Genomic DNA, 15,934 nt, shown 5'->3' with positions numbered 1-15,934 from the left:
CTGGTCTCAGACACTTAATAATTACCTAGCTGTGCGGCCTTGAGCAAGTCGCTTAACCCTATTGCCTTGCAAAAATCCTAAAAAAAAAAGGTTCTTGAGGGTAAGGCTAACTGTGTCATTCTTTTTTATTCCTAATGCTTGGGACAGAATAAATTACTCAATAAATGCTTTAGTTTTGATTGGCTGGTTGATTAATTGATTGAAATGAGTACACTCCTTTCATTCTTAGCCCTTTTCCTCCATTTTATCACCATTAGAGAAACCTGCCTTTACCTGACGACACCACTCTATCAAATGGAAGTTGCTCTTTTTTCCTCTTTTCCTCTTCCAGTAGCAACTAACTTTTATAGAAGGACTTCTGTATATTGGCATTTGAACCTCTTATGTAAAGCATGCATTCTTTTCACTGTATTCCAGATTAGGAAACTAAGTCAATCTTAGTGAAAGGAAGTCAAGTAACTAACTTAGAGCAACACAATTAAGTCAAAGACAGAATTTAAACTTGGGTCTTCCTGAATCCATGTGTGACATTCTACACTATACCATACTATCCCCACACATTTCCCTTTACTAATCAGACCTCTTGTTCATTGTCCCTAATTGCTATTATCGTTGAGACATTTCAGTCATGTACAATTCTTCATGATTCCATTTGGGGATTTCTTGGCTAAGATACTGGAGAAGTTTGCTATTGTCTTCTCCAATTCATTTTGTTATTAATATTATTGAGTCATCTTTCAGTCATGTTCAACTCCTTGTTATATCATTTGGGGTTTTCTTGGCAAAGATATTAGAACAGTTTGCCATTTCCTTCAGCTCATTTTACACATCAAGAAAAAAATCTGAGACAAATGGGGTGAAGTGACGTATCCGGGATCATAAAGTTAGTGTCTGAGAATATATCTGACCTCAGGTTCTCCTGACTCCAGGGCTGGCACACTATCCACCACAATGACTAGTTCCCACCCACCCCCAAGTCCATATTTAGTTCGAGACTACTGATCTTCCACTAGTTCTCCTTGGCAATACCACTGCTTCTGTCCTTGAGGTTCCTGACCATTAACCTCTGGATCTGACTGACTCAATTACCTTAAAGATATGACTCACGAACCCCAACTTCCACTCATTCCCTGTCAACAGAGTCAACAACACAGATACCTATGGTGAGCTCCCTTCTAACAATCGCTGCTACAATTCCTCAGTTCATTTAACCTCAACGACTTCCAAGGTCACTCGACCCAATTTCCCCCTGGCATGCCCAGACTTTAGACATATCATCACCTAGAACTCTTTAGCCTCCAAAATCTCAAACTCTCATAATTCTGGGTCCTACCATTATACTCTAAAGTATGCACTGGAATAGAATGCAGTAGAATAGGGTTCCAAATTTCAACTGCAGGGGCAGCTAGGTGGCGCAATGGATACAGCACCAGTCCTGGAGTCAGGAGGACCTGAGTTCAAATCCAGTCTCAGACACTTAATAATTACCTAGCTGTGTGACCTTGGTCAAGTCACTTAACCCATTGTCTTGCAAAAACCAAATTTTCAACTGCCACATAAAAGCTATATGATTCTGGGAAGTAGAAAACATTTTGGACTTGGACTCAAAGGTCCTGGATTCAAATTCTAAGTCTAGTGAAAGTTTGAGAAAATCATTTAACATTACTGAGCTTCATTTTCTTCACATATTAAAAGAAATGGTTGAACTATATCAAAGGATATTAATCCTGTTGGGGTATCATGAACCGTTGGTAGTCTAGTGATGCTTAGAGACCCTTTTTTTCTTAGGAAATGCTAAATTTCAATTAGAAAAATATAATACATAATATATAATATAATTTCTCCCTTCGAGTTCATGGAGCCCTTGAAATCTATCCATGGGATGTTTTGGCCACAGAAATAACAGAAGCGAACTCTTAGAGAAGCCAAAATGTCTTTTCAGGGAAGGATGATGGGAAGATCATGGGGCCTAAGAACATTGTATTAAGTCTAGCATGGTTGAGGTATTATGAATTATTATTAAGGAGGAATAAAAGGTCAGTGGCAAGAGCTAGAGTACTGGGTCAGAGACATAGAGTAGAATGGAGCAATATGGAAGAAAGATGACTGGAAAGACTCCTGGTGGACCTGAGGTAGAATAGCTATGGACTAACCTTCAACCATTCTATGTTTTCCTCATCTATTACCCATTTGGTCTTTGCTAGTTTCCCTACCTGACTTGTATCCCAATGATAGAGCCTTTCAATGAGTAACTTCCTCCATCTTAGAATCCTGGGTAACTTTAGTTTTCCATTGTCTCCACTTTCAATCTCAAATTTCCAAGAATTCCTGGGGGGAAAAAACAGGCAAATGAAAATTTATTCTAGAATCACTGCTTTCCTTGAAAGTTTGGTTCAAGTGTAATCTCCTATAGGAAGATTATTCTTGATATTAATCCTTTTATCCCTCTTCTCAAACTATCATAAACATACTTATCTTTTATTTCTTCACCCTTTCCAAAAAGATGGTAAGTTCCAAAAGGACAGGAACTATTTCATTCTTGCCTTTGTATCCTCCAAAACTGGATCTGTGATTTTTGATATGGTAGGCCTTTAATAATTTGGGGTTAGATAGGATTGATTGTTATCTGACCTTGCCTGGGTCATCAGTACTCCTAAAGAACCCTTCCATTTATCTCTTCTTGGTCTTATTGCCTCTCTCACTGTGGCTATCTCACATCTCCTCTCTTTTCAAGGTCTAAACCCTGTCTCATGCTCATCACCTTTCATAGAAAATTTCATTTTCTGATCAGCTGCAAATGACTTAGCTATTCTCAGCAAAATGATCCAAAAGAATTCTGAAGGATTTATGTTGGAAAAAACTATCCATCCCCAGAAAGAGGACTAATGGTGTCTAGATACAATTGAAGCATTCTTTTTTTAAAAAAAACTCATTCATTCTTCTTGAGGAGTGTACCTCTATTTCTTATCAATTTGCTTGCCTTCTCGATGGGGAGATTGGTGGGGGAAAAGGGAGAGAATAAGGAACTCAAAGTTTTGGAAATGAATGCTAAAGATTGTTTTTACATTTAAATAAGGTAAAATAAAATATTAAATAAAAAAGACCTCATCTTCTATTTCATTATTTTTGACTTTAATAATAATAATAATTCTAATGATAGTAATAAAATAATAGCTATTCCATATGTAACCAGGTGAGGTAAGTGTTATAATAATTATTCCTATTTTACAAATGAGAAAACTGAGACTAAGAAGATTGACTTTTCCAGGATCACACTAGTATCTTTACTCAGGTCCTGCTGACTCCAAGTCCAGTACTCATACTCACTGCACCACCTAGCAGTCTTTCATTGTATAACCATCTCGGCGTAATAGTAGGCATATGATAATTGTTTGCCAAGTGCTTGGGAAATGCCTGAATGCTACAGAGAAGATAGATAGTTGGTTAATGAGTTAATTCTTGTCCTTCATTATTGAAAAAGACAAAAATGACATCACTATATAAATTCAAGTTATAATGTGTCCAACTGTGACTGATCAGACCAATATGAGCTAGAAATGCTCTACCATGGGTCGTGTACAAAATGTTCATGTGAACATCTGGAAGGGTTACTATAAACTTATGTATCTCATGTTTCCTTGGAGCTGCTTCTATTCTTCCTTGGTGATAGAGCAGACCACCCTCTCTGATGATGGCACACCATGTGTGAGTGGTCCTGTGCCAGTGTCTCTCATACTGCACAGTCAGTTCCAAAGTTCTTAAGATACATTTAGAGTGTCCCAGTATCACTATTTTCTGACCCCACCATGTAAGAACTTATCTTGCATGAGGTCTCCATAAAATAGACTTGAGGGCAAGCATAGGATTGGTATTCTTTTTTAAAAATTTTCTTTAATTTATTTATACATTACTAAAATATTCTTGTTTAAGAGTAAACTTAATACCCCTCCCCGACAAAAATATAAAACCTCATGAGAAATAAAAGAAAAGAAAGAGAAAAAAAATGTGTTTCAGTCTGTGTTCTGATACCATCAACTCTGTCTCAGGTAGATCACTTTCTTTTTCATAAGTCCATCATAGTAGTTACTTCCATGTTTTTCCAGAGCTGCTGTTGCTGATTATAATTCCCTCCATTCATTTCTCACCACTAACATCTATGATATTTTCTCTCTTCTTTCACTCTGTCCCTCTTCAAAAATGTGTTGTGGGGCAGCTGAGTGGTGCAGCAGGCAGAGCACTGGCCCTGGGGTCAAGAGGCCCCAAGCCTACATCCCACCCCAGAGACCCAGCAACCACTCAACCCTGTGGTGCGGACAGACTACCCAATCCCAGCACCTTGCAAAAAGTTAAAAAGAAAATGTGTTATATCTGACTATCCTCTTCTATGATCCACCCTCTCTATCACCCACATCCTTCCCTCCCCTCCCCCTGTTCTTCTCTCCTTTTTCTTCTAGGGCTGTTTCCTCTCTGAGCCATTTTCAATGAAAATGAAGATTACCTCATTCCCCCTCACCTTCCCCCCTTCCATACCACTGCAAAAGCTGCATGAAATACCTTTTATATGAAATATCTTAGCCTATGCTAACTCTCCTTTTCTTTCTCCCAATAGATTTCCCTTTCACCTATTGACTCCAGTTTTACAATATATTATATCTTCAAATTCAGCTCTTTCCTGTTCCTTGTCTATATAAGCTCCTTCTATCTGCTCTATTAAATGAGTAAATTCATATTATCAGTATCATCTTTCCTTGCAGTAATACATGTAGTTCATCATCATTAAGTCCCTCATAATTTACCCTTCTTGTCCACTCTCTATGCTTCACCCAAGTCCTGTACTTGAAGATCAAACTTTCTGTTCAACTATGGTCATTTCAATATAAACATTTGAAAGTTCCCTGTGTCCTTGAAAGTCCATCTTTTCCTCTGGAAGAGGATGTTCAGTTTTGCTGGGTAGTTGATTCTCAGTTGCATTCCAAGCTCTTTTGTCTTCTGGAATTTTATATTCCAAGGCTTATAAGCCCTTAATGTAGATGCTGATAAGTCCTGTGTGATTCTGACTGCAGCTCCATGATATTTGAATTGTGTGCGCTTCTGGTTGCTTGTAATATTTTCTCTTTGACTTGGAAATTCTGGAACTTGGTTATAATATTCCTGGGGGTTGTTTTCTTGGGATCTCTCTTTCCAGGGGAGATTGGTGGATTCTCTCAATTTCTATTTTACCCTTTACTTCTAGTATATCAAGGCAATTTTCCTGTAGAAATTCTTTAAAAATGAGGCCAAGGCTCTTTGCCTGATCATGACTTTCAGGTAGCCCAATAATTTTTCAAATAATCTTTCTTGGATCTGCTTTCCAGATCAGTTGGTTTTTTTCAATGAGATATTTCACATTTTCTTCTAATTTTTCATTCTTTTGGTGTTGAACTTTTGTGTCTTGATTTCTTTCAAAATCATCAGCTTCCTATAGCTCCATTCTACATCTGAAGAATTTGCTTTCCTCAGAGAGCTTTCTTATCTCCTTTTCCATCTGTCCAATACTGTTTTTTAAAGCATTCTTCTCAATAACTTTTTGAGCTGTTTTATCCATTTGACCTAAGCTGTTTATTAACATGTTATTTTCTTCAGCATTGTTTTGGATCTCCTTGACTAAGCTGCTGACTTCATTTTCATGTTTTTCCTGCATCTCTCTCATTTCTTTTCCCATTTTTTCCTCTACCTCCCTTACTTGGTTTTCAATTTTTTTTGAGCTCTGTCATAGCCTGAGCCCAACTTCTATATTTCTTGGGGTCTTTAGTTACAGAAGCTTGGACTTTCTCATCTTTAGATTGAGTATTTTGGTCCTTTTGGTTCCTTTATTTCCTCTGTTTACTCATTTCCCCAGCCTGTGCCTGGTTTGGCGAGGCATTCTGAAATTTTGAGTATTATTTGGACACCCCCTGCAAGGACCTCAGTGTGTGATGTACTGACTGCTCTCCTGGTCTGTGAATGACCACAAGTGTACCCCTCTGCCCCAGGGCTGTGAGAGGGGTCCCTGATCTATAGGGGGACCTAGATAGAGTGCGACTGGGGTGTGAATATGATCAAAGCCCCAGAGTCCTGTTCCAGGGACAGAGCATAGACCTCGGCAGTCTCCCTCCTTCAATACACTGAGCACTCAGGGTGCAGCTGCCAAGAGGGTCCTGCTGGGCAGCACTATGGGCCTGCTTCTATTTCCTGGATCTAGGCTGTCACAGCTTTACTGAATGCCATGGCAGTACTGAGGGCCTGGGCTCTATGCTTTCTCTGGCAGAAGTCTCCCTGCTGATCTTCCAAGTTGTGCCTGGTGATCCCTGGGGTATAGGTCAGGAAACTGCTTCTATTGCCAGTAGCCCACCACCCAGGCAACCCGGGGCTGTTTCCAGGAGGCTGAAGTTCCTTCACTCCTGCCCATTGCTGGCCCTCCAATCTTGTGGAACACAGTTTTCCCCCACTATTTTTCCAGTTTACCTTGGGCTAGAGAATTGCCTCACTGGATCTTTCTGTGGATTTTCTCTCTCTTAAAAATTTAATTAGAGTCATAATTTTAAGGATTTTGAAATATTTTGGAGAGAACACCTAAGAGAGGCTCCACCCCCAGGTTTGGTATTCTTACAACATGGTCAGGTCATCATAATTGCACACTCTTTAATAATTTTTGAATGCTAGGTTAAGACCTAGGTCAAAAAAGGACCATAGTGTCTGGTATCTTTTCCTTCCAGGTGATCTTCAGAATCTTCCTAAGACAACTCCAATGGAAGTGATTCAGTTTCCTGGCATGGCATTGGTAGACTGTTCAGGCATATAACAATGAGGTGCACCTCATGGCACTGCAGAACTTAGTTTGGCAGAAAATTTAATGTATATTTTCTCCCACACTTTCTTTTGGAGCATCCCAGATACTGGCAATGTGTGTGTGTGTATGTGTGTGTGTATTTGAAAGTATAAGAAAACTTCTCTACAGTGTTCAAAATTTCTCCATTTGCTGTAACCAATGTTTCCATATATGGAGAATGTGGTGCTGGCTAATGGAGCATCTGTGTTTTCTTGATGTTGATTACTAGTACAAGTAACAGAGATTCAAGCCATACTTTGATGGACCTCAGCTTCAGAAGCATCATTGAGTGAACAACCATCTGCAATCAGAAGATCATGTACCAACACTCTCTACTTTGGTCTTGACTTGTAGCCTTTTCAAGTTGAAGAATTTACCATCATTTCAGTGATTGTTATCCTTCATAGTTAAATATCATTGCACCAATTTAAATATGGTATGACATATATATTATGTAGATTAAAGTGATGGGATGTGGTACAAAAACATCCTTCTTACTTACTCTTCCAAAACCATCTATACCCTGTAATCTGTTAGTATAGGAAACAGGACTATAGGAGATGACCTGAATACAGAAGGAGACTTTGGTCATTTAGATGGGGTTCCTCTCCCATAATTGAGGCACCACAACATTGCAGTAACTTTAGAAAGAGCAACAGAATGGTATTTTTTGGTGACAATTTTGCAACATTGCAGCAAAGCTAACCTGTCTCTCAACAGTCTAATCATCAGCATGATAATTTTTGGTGACAAGGCTTCAACTGTAGGGCAAAGCTAACCTCTAATTCAATAGTCTACGCTACTCAGTTCTGTAACTGTACTCTCCCCAGGAAGCTGTCTAGCAGATCATGGTAATAATCACTAGTCAGCATCATTTATGATTAGACCTACAATGGTAAATTATTATTTTCAGAGTGAAGAACCTGTTCATCATCAGTGGAAGCATTTGATATGACAATGATGATGATGATGATGATTTGTCCTTTGTTCTTGAAGACCATGACATCAGGGAGGTGATGTCATGACAAGTATATGAAATGGATTTGAGTGAGGGGGAGCCATGCTAAGACATCAACCTCACTTTCTCCTCCAGAGTCATCTGGGTCCAGTGCTCAGATATGAATCAGCATGACTGAAGATGACTTTGGATGTGAGGCAGACAAGGTTAAGTGATTGCCTAAGGTCACATAGTTAAGGTCAAGTGTCTGAGGCCAGATTTTAATTAAATCAGAGGTCAGATGTAAAATTTGGTCCTCTTCAATATTGAATGGTGGAAGGGCTGTGGGATATCTGGGACACTAATACATTGTTGGTGGGGCTTCAAACTCATTCAACCTTTCTGGAGAGCAATCTGCAATTATGCCCAAAAGGCAATTAAAATGTGCATGCCCTTTGATCCAGCATTACCAAGACTGGGTTCTCACCCTTAAGAGATCATGCAAAAGGGTAAAAACACTTGTACAAAAATATTTATAGCAGCCCTGTTTGAGGTAGCAAAAATTGGAAATTGAGTGAATGTCTGTCAACTGGGGAATGGCTGAACAAATTGCGGTATATGTATATTATGTAATACTATTGTTGCATACAATAAATAGTATCCCCAAGAGGGATGGGATTTCAGTGAAGCCTGAAAAGATTTGCATGAACTGATGTTGAGTGAGATGAGAAGAACCAGAAGAACACTGTACACCCTAACAGCAACATGGGGGTGATGATCAACCTTAATGGACTTGCTCATTCAATCAGTGCAATAATCAGGGACAATTTTAGAGCTCCTGCAATGGAGAACACCATCTGAATCCAGAGAAGGAACTGTGGACTTTAAACAAAGACCAAAGTCTATTGCCTTCAATTTTTTAAGTGTCTTATGTATTACATAATTTTGCTATCTCTAATATATTATTTTCTCCTCAAGGAGATGATTTCTCTCCCAACACATTCAATTTCAATCAATGTATGGTATGGAAACAATGTTAAGATTATCAGACTGCCTTCTGTAGGAGAATAAGGGGAGGGAAGGAAGGGGGGATTGTAAACTTCGAACCCTTACAGAAAATGATAGGTAGAAACTACTATTGTACATGATTGGAAAACAAATAAAATATTAATAAAAAATTAAATGAAAAAAATTAGGTTCTTTTGACTCCAGGACTGGTGCTCTCTCCATTGTACTATATAGATAGAACATGACTGTTTGATAACATGGCTGAAGACATCATGCAAAAAAGTTTAGGAGCAAAGACACATACTTATTCACTCCATTGGTAATCAAGAAATCTTGAGAGCATTATCCACTATAGAGAACCTGGGCAAGCATGCCATACAAAACTTCTCCAAGCATCCAAATTTTGATATAATTTTCCATAAGCCCTCATGAAAGATGCTATCACAAGTCTTGATCAGATCTACAAATGATGTATATACAACTTTGTTTTGCTCTTGGCATTTCTCCCTGAGTTGTTGGGCAGCAGACACCATATCGATTGTTCCTCTACCCTTTCTGAAGTCTCAGGTAGATGATTGTCTTCCAGTTGAAGGATCAACCTATTGTGAATAACTCTGGTGAGAATCTTACCAACAATGACTAAAAGAGAAATATCCCTGTGATTCTCACAGAATAATCAATTCCCTTTACTATTATAGGTAAAGAGCTGGACAATGGAGGCATCCTTGAATTCTTGCCATATAACCTGTAAAATTTCAGTCAACTTTAGGATGAGCAGTGGACCCCTCCCCACCTTGTAGGTCTCAGCTGGAATAGAGTCAGCAACTATTGCTTTGTCACATGAAAGAAGTTTAATCTCCTCTTCAGTTGGAATTTCAGCTAGAGATTGATTGAGTTTGACTTGAGGCAAATAGGCAGTGGCTTCTGCATTGATAGATGATAGACTCTTAAGAACACTATGGAAGTGTCCAGCCAATCTCTCTAGGGTCATGTCCCTATCATCAATCAATGTGGATCCATCAGCACTGAGCAGTTGAGATGTACCATAGGTCTTTGACCCATTAATAGCCTTAAGGACATCATAAAATCACTTTGGATTGTTACTATCTACCTAAAACTGAATTTCATTTGGCCTTCTCTTAAGCCAAGAATCCTGTAGCTCTCTAAACTTTATGGAATTAAATGCTTCCTGCTTGGAAATGGACGAACTATCCTGTTAGACCTTGTGCAGGTTTTCAGTTTTTCATGTAGCACCTTCTCTATTTCCCCATTATTTGCATCAGACCAGTCTTGGTATTTGCAATTCTTCTGACCCAGATGAGCAGTGCTGTTCATCAAATCTCTGAAAGTTGCTTGCCCCTTTTCTGCTTTATTGTTGCCAAAAATGTGTTGGTTCAGCTTTCCCTCCAAGTTAAGAAAAAACTGTTCCAGCTCCAGCTTTTGGCAACAAGTTTGTGACATTAGAGCAAAGCTAACCTGTCTCTCAGTGGTCTAATCATCAGCATGATAATATTTGGGGACAAGCTTAGAGAAGTGCTCTAATCTCTTGATATTAATTCTCCATTTTGCCTTGGGGTCACTATTTTGAGTGAATCAGTTCACAACTCTACCAACAATGCATTAATGTTTCATTTTCTTTACATCCCCTCCATTATTTTTCATTTTCCTTTTCTGTCTTACTAGTCAATCTACTAAGTAAATGAGTGTCAGGACTGAGACTAGTATACAAGTATGAACATAGCAAGAGTCCTGACTCAGTGCTAGCAAAGAGATTCTTATAATCTCCTTTTAACCTATTGTTTGATCCCTTTCCCATATTGAGAGCTCTGAAGCAGCCGCTGCTGATGATGATTCAGGGGCTCCCCAGGCCAGGTCCTCATTTCCTGGGGCCAGACCAGTGCTGCTCTTTCATCCTAGTGAGCAGACTTTTCCTGCAGACTTTCTAAATTCTCTTGGGCTGGAAAATTGTTTTCCTCTGTCTTTTTGTAACTTTTGTGCTCTAAAGTTTGTTTAGAGTCATTATTTAAAGATTTTTGGAGAAGTCTGAAGAGCTCGGGCAAGTCCCTGTCTTTAATCCGCCATTTTGGCTCTGCCTTTCAAAACTCTGGTGACTTTCTTCAGCTGTGTGACTTCAAATGTCTTTTTCAGTTCTAACTATGTGAAGCCCTGATCTCCAAGGTCCTGAATTTTCCCACATCTTTTTTTTCCCCCACTAACCTATTGCTATGCCTAAAATATTGCTTCTCACCCCATTAGTTATATAACCTTGCATAGGACACTTCACATTTTAGGTACTCAAATTTTTCTTTGTAAAGCAGGGAATACTTCCAAGGATGATGTCTATATGGATAGAGATCCCTTTCTAGTTACCATGATCTTTGCAAATAGACAAAATACAAAGTGATGCATAACAAGTGCAAAACAGACAAACTGTGATTCTGCACAGACTCCCCATGTAGGTTGAACTACAGCTTGTTTGCCTAGGAGTGAACACAAGAGGGAGCCATGAGATCATCCTCAAACCCCTTCCCTGCCCAAACACATGCATCACTTCTACAGGTCTCATTGCTTTTTCCTATCTCGATATTCCCAAATTCTGTTTCAAAGAATCCCCTCTCCTGGATTCTTAGACATTCCATAGGGAAAGAGAGATCTAAGGACCTCTTTCTTTGCCCTAGACCATAGCAAAATAATCCTTTCTCTCAAAAAAGTTTACATTCATACAAATGGAAAGTTTTGGCCACAAATCAGATAAAAAGGTCCTGTAGAAAGGATGATGGGGATGCCTCTTCTGTCATGTCATTTCCATTGATAAACCATGTCACTTTCTGCTGGTGAATTGTTCGACAGGCCAAAGACCTTGCTGACATGAACTTTTCTTTCCAATCTTCAATAAATGTGGCTGTAGCTCCTGCAAGGGGCAGTATCTCCCCAGGAGTTGCTTCCCAGGAAAATGACTATGGACATTAGACTGGAAGCTTTGTTTTATCTAAGTTTCTTGGGTTCATCTGTCTCCATCAAAATATAGTAGAGATGTGATCAAAATGGTAGTAGTGATTTATTTTGCCTGGCACTTGAGATCCTCTGCCTCCAGTTTTCCCCTCAGAGTGCCTTTCTACTCATGTAGACTGATTTTCCTGCCCTGTGAGTGGCAGTTAATTGGCAATTTATGAGAAGAGGAAGGCCCTCCTCCACTGAAGCTACCCCCCCCCCATAGGATGGTTATAAAGATTAGGTTAGAAGCAAAACCAATGGCCTTGAGGGTGCTGCCACTCCCAGGATTTCTGTGCCCATCTGTCTTTTGAAAATTGTCCCACAGTTGGTAGAGATGTGAAAACTGGACCTTTTAGTAGATCAGAAAGAGTATTGGACGAGGACTCAAAAGACCTGGGTTCAAACCCTACCACTGATCTCCCTATGCAACAGTGGGAGAGTCACTGAGACTCTCTAGGTCTCAGTGTCCTTATCTATAAAATGAGAAACTTGCTGAGCTCTGAGTTCCTTTTTTATTCCAGAGCTGTAATTCTATAAGTTGGTACAAGTAAGTCATATGACTTAGAACAATTATAGGTGAAGATTACTTTATTTAAATAGGAAACAAAAGAAGAAGCAGTAAAATGGGAAGGAGGGGATAAAATTCATTGTTTCAATGGAATTCAGTTCAACTGAAATTAGAGAGTGAGGGAAAGAGAGTGGGAGGAGAGACAGAGAGGCACAGACACAGAGAGAGAACAGAGAAAGACAGAGAAATGGGGGGGGGGGACATACAATGATTATCCATTATATATCCATCATCCCTGATTTCATTCATTGTTGTCGCACATATATTACCTGGGGGAGGGGGGTCAGCCTCCCGTCCACTCCTATTACATAAACAGATCATAGAATAATAAACCTAGACCTAGAAGGGACCATAAGAAGCCATTCTATCTGAAGTCTTCATCTCTCAGTCATTCTGCCAATCAAAATGGAAATGCCTACAATAAACCAGGCACTATGCCTAGAGCTAAGGCCCTTTTCCATAATCTATCTTCAAAAAACTCACAGTCTAATGTGGAGGGGGGGGGAGAAGATAAAATACCAATAAAATACCAATATCTAAAATGACTTCCTGGTGAAGGTAGGATTTTAGTTGGGATTTTTATGGATATCAGGAGGTGAGAATAAAATGGGAGTGTTCATGCATGGGGAACAGAGAAAAGCCCAGAAGGAATCATTGACTTTCTAAAGGTCACATAGATAAGAAAAGGTTACTCTAGATTGGAACTGAGATTTCTTGGATGAGTTCTTTCACACATTCCACTGTGCCAGGTACTTTCCCAGAGTTCATTACAGCAAAAATGGACCAGAGAGGGACTCCTTTTACAAAGGAGAAAATTGAACACCAAAAGGGGAAATGACTACCATGGTCACATAGCTGGTGAATGTTAGAACTAGAAACTCAAAAGCAGGCTTTCTGAGTCCAAATCCAAAGTGTTACCCATCCATTCATGATGTCATCACCATCCTTCACTTTTATTCCCATCTTCCACCTCACCCTGTGATCAAGACCAAGGGGGATTGCTAGGCCCTGGACTACCATGATACATCCAGGATGTCTTTCCATGACCCTGATGGAGAATGAGAATGAGGGTGGTGTAGTGTACATGTCATCTCTGAGGCATACTGTTACAGGGAAGAATATTCTAAAATTTGGAGTTTGCCAAAAAGACTTGCATTTAAACCCCTACTCTGCTAGTTATAAGCTAGGAAACCTTAGAGAAGTTCCTTAATTTCATCAAGCCAAAATTTTATTTTCTGTAAAATGAGGGAGTTAGACTTAGCTCCACATTTCCCTTCAAGTTTGAAATCTATGGTCTTAGAAAATCTCCAAAAGAGATCACATTGATCAATTAGTCATTTGATAAACATTTATTAAATACCTAAGACAGACCATGGCTTGGGTGCCTTTTTTGAAGAAGGTCTCCAAAGCCTTATCAAAATCCATGTCATGGCTCTCAGGTCATCTTCATGCTACATTTCCTCTAATGCCCTTCCAATACAGTTCCCTCATCACAATTCCTGTATGGATCTTTTCTATCTCAGATCAAATTGCCCCTCCATAGCTTACACTCCCTTATGTGTGTTTTGTTTTGTCTTTTGTCTTCTTAGAATACAGCATTCTGAGGTAGAATTGATCTCTTTGGTAAGAGTCAGACACGCTGTAACTTGACTTAACAAAGTCATGTCATTTTGGTAGTCTTTGAGAAGGAAGGACAACAATCACCAATTTGTATTCCCAGCACTTAGCACAGTCCTTGCAAGGCTTATATACTTTTTCATTCATTTATTTATTCAAAGTAGAGATCAAGGACATGAGTTTCAGCATCTTCATCCAACTCAACCCATGGCTGGAATGCTATACATCAGCTCAAAATTTCCCATGTTTTTTCAAAACTTCACAGAGAATAAGGTACAGGTAATTATTGGGGGGCAAAATCACCAGTGTCCATGTCCATCAATTCCTAAATTCAGCCCTATAAGCTCATGCCTCCAACCAAGGGGAGAAATACATCTCATGGAATCTCAAAATAGGAGAAAATCTAGTCCTACCTAATTCAAAAGGAATCCTCTATAAAATATAACCAAGAAGGAAGCATCCAATCATCACTTAAATACCCCCAAAGAGGGGAAATCCCACTAGGTCACATGACATCATTGTGACAACTCACTCTTATGGTTAGGAGGTTTTTTCCTCCATAAAATATAAACCTGGTTCTTGCAAATTCCATACATTGCCCTTCATTCCATAATCTGTAGTCAAACAGAACAAACCTAATCTCTCAACCTCCTGACATGACATGGAAAAAACTCAGAAATCCTGTAGAAACCATCTGTTCAAGTTAACTATATGTACTTTACTTGACCTCCCTTGACTTGGGCTCCAGATCCTTCACCTTCTGGGTGTCTTTTGTCAACAAATAGTTAAATCAATCAGCATCTATAAAGTGTGGACTATGTGACTAGCATTGTACCAATACCTGGAAATGCAACAAAGACAATGCTACTTCTTGTTCTTAAGGATCCCAATTCTAGGAGACAATATGTAAATGCAAATGATTCCTTCTGTGAACCTATAAGTAAGATGCATATATCCACATTGAGTTTTTAAATGTATACACAGGTAACTCAAGGCAGAATCTTGACTGAGATTCCAGCCTGGAGAGGAGCAAGAAATGGGGACACAAGTCTGGCATCTCTACTTCCCTCTATGAGGGAATAGTTGGCTCTTGTCCTTTGTTTTCAGAGGACCAAAACTGTATCTATATGTTAGAGACAAGTTACAGTGTGTTCGAGTGTGGCTAATCATACTAATAAAAGCTTAAAATGTTCTACCACAGAGGCAAAGAATTGGAAATTGAGTGAATGTCCATCAATTGAGGAATGGCTCAATAAAGTATGGTATATGTATGTGATGGAACATTATAGTTCTATTAGAAACCAGGAGGGATGGGAATTTAGAGAAGCCTTGGAGGGGTTTGTATGAACTGATGCTGAGTGAGATGAGCAGAACCAAAAGAACATTGTACACCCTACAAATAACATGGGGTTGAAGATCAACCTTAATGGACTTGCTCATTCCATCAGTGCAACAATCAGGCACAATTTTGGGGTATCTGCGATGGAGAATACCATCTGTATCCAGAGAAATAATCATGGAGTTTGAACAAAGACCAAAGACTATTACCTTTAATTAAAAAAAATTATCTTATATAATTTTGCTATCTCTTATACTTTATTTTTCTTCCTTAAGGATATGCTTTCTCTCTCATCACATTCAACTTAGATCATGTATACCATGGAAACAATGTAAAGACTAACAGACTGCCTTCTGTGGGGGTGGGGAGGGAAGCAAGATTGGGGGGGAAATTATAAAACTCAAAATTAATTAATTAATTAATTAGTTGATTATTTTGAAAAAAAGAATGTTCTAACCACAGGTTGGGCACAAATAGACCATGTGAATACCTGGGGCAGGTTCTCTAAATTTGTACATCTCAAGTGTTCTTTTAAATGGCAGCACCTTCTCTGATGAGGGCATGCCAAGCTGGGCAGTCGTGTGCCAGTGTCTCCCATACTGCAGAATCAATTCCAAAGTTCTT

At 39.2% G+C, this 15,934-nt stretch overlaps 1 long non-coding RNA gene across 4 annotated transcripts in view; it reads right to left on the bottom strand.

Moving 5' to 3' along the window:
• The window catches only part of LOC141495053 (uncharacterized), a 255,356-nt gene that overhangs the window by 137,109 nt on the left and 102,313 nt on the right, over nt 1–15,934 (bottom strand). Inside the window, exon 3 of one of the 4 annotated variants that reach the window (XR_012470654.1) lies at nt 2,214–2,328. The exons of the other annotated variants lie outside the window; for them this stretch is intronic. This is a non-coding gene — a long non-coding RNA (uncharacterized LOC141495053). The remainder of the gene's footprint in view (nt 1–2,213; nt 2,329–15,934) is intronic. 4 annotated transcript variants of the gene reach the window in all.

The sequence above is a fragment of the Macrotis lagotis genome, chromosome 1 (genome assembly GCF_037893015.1).
Source record: "Macrotis lagotis isolate mMagLag1 chromosome 1, bilby.v1.9.chrom.fasta, whole genome shotgun sequence".
NCBI lineage: Eukaryota > Metazoa > Chordata > Mammalia > Peramelemorphia > Peramelidae > Macrotis > Macrotis lagotis.
This window is presented reverse-complemented; position numbering and strand designations above follow the sequence as displayed.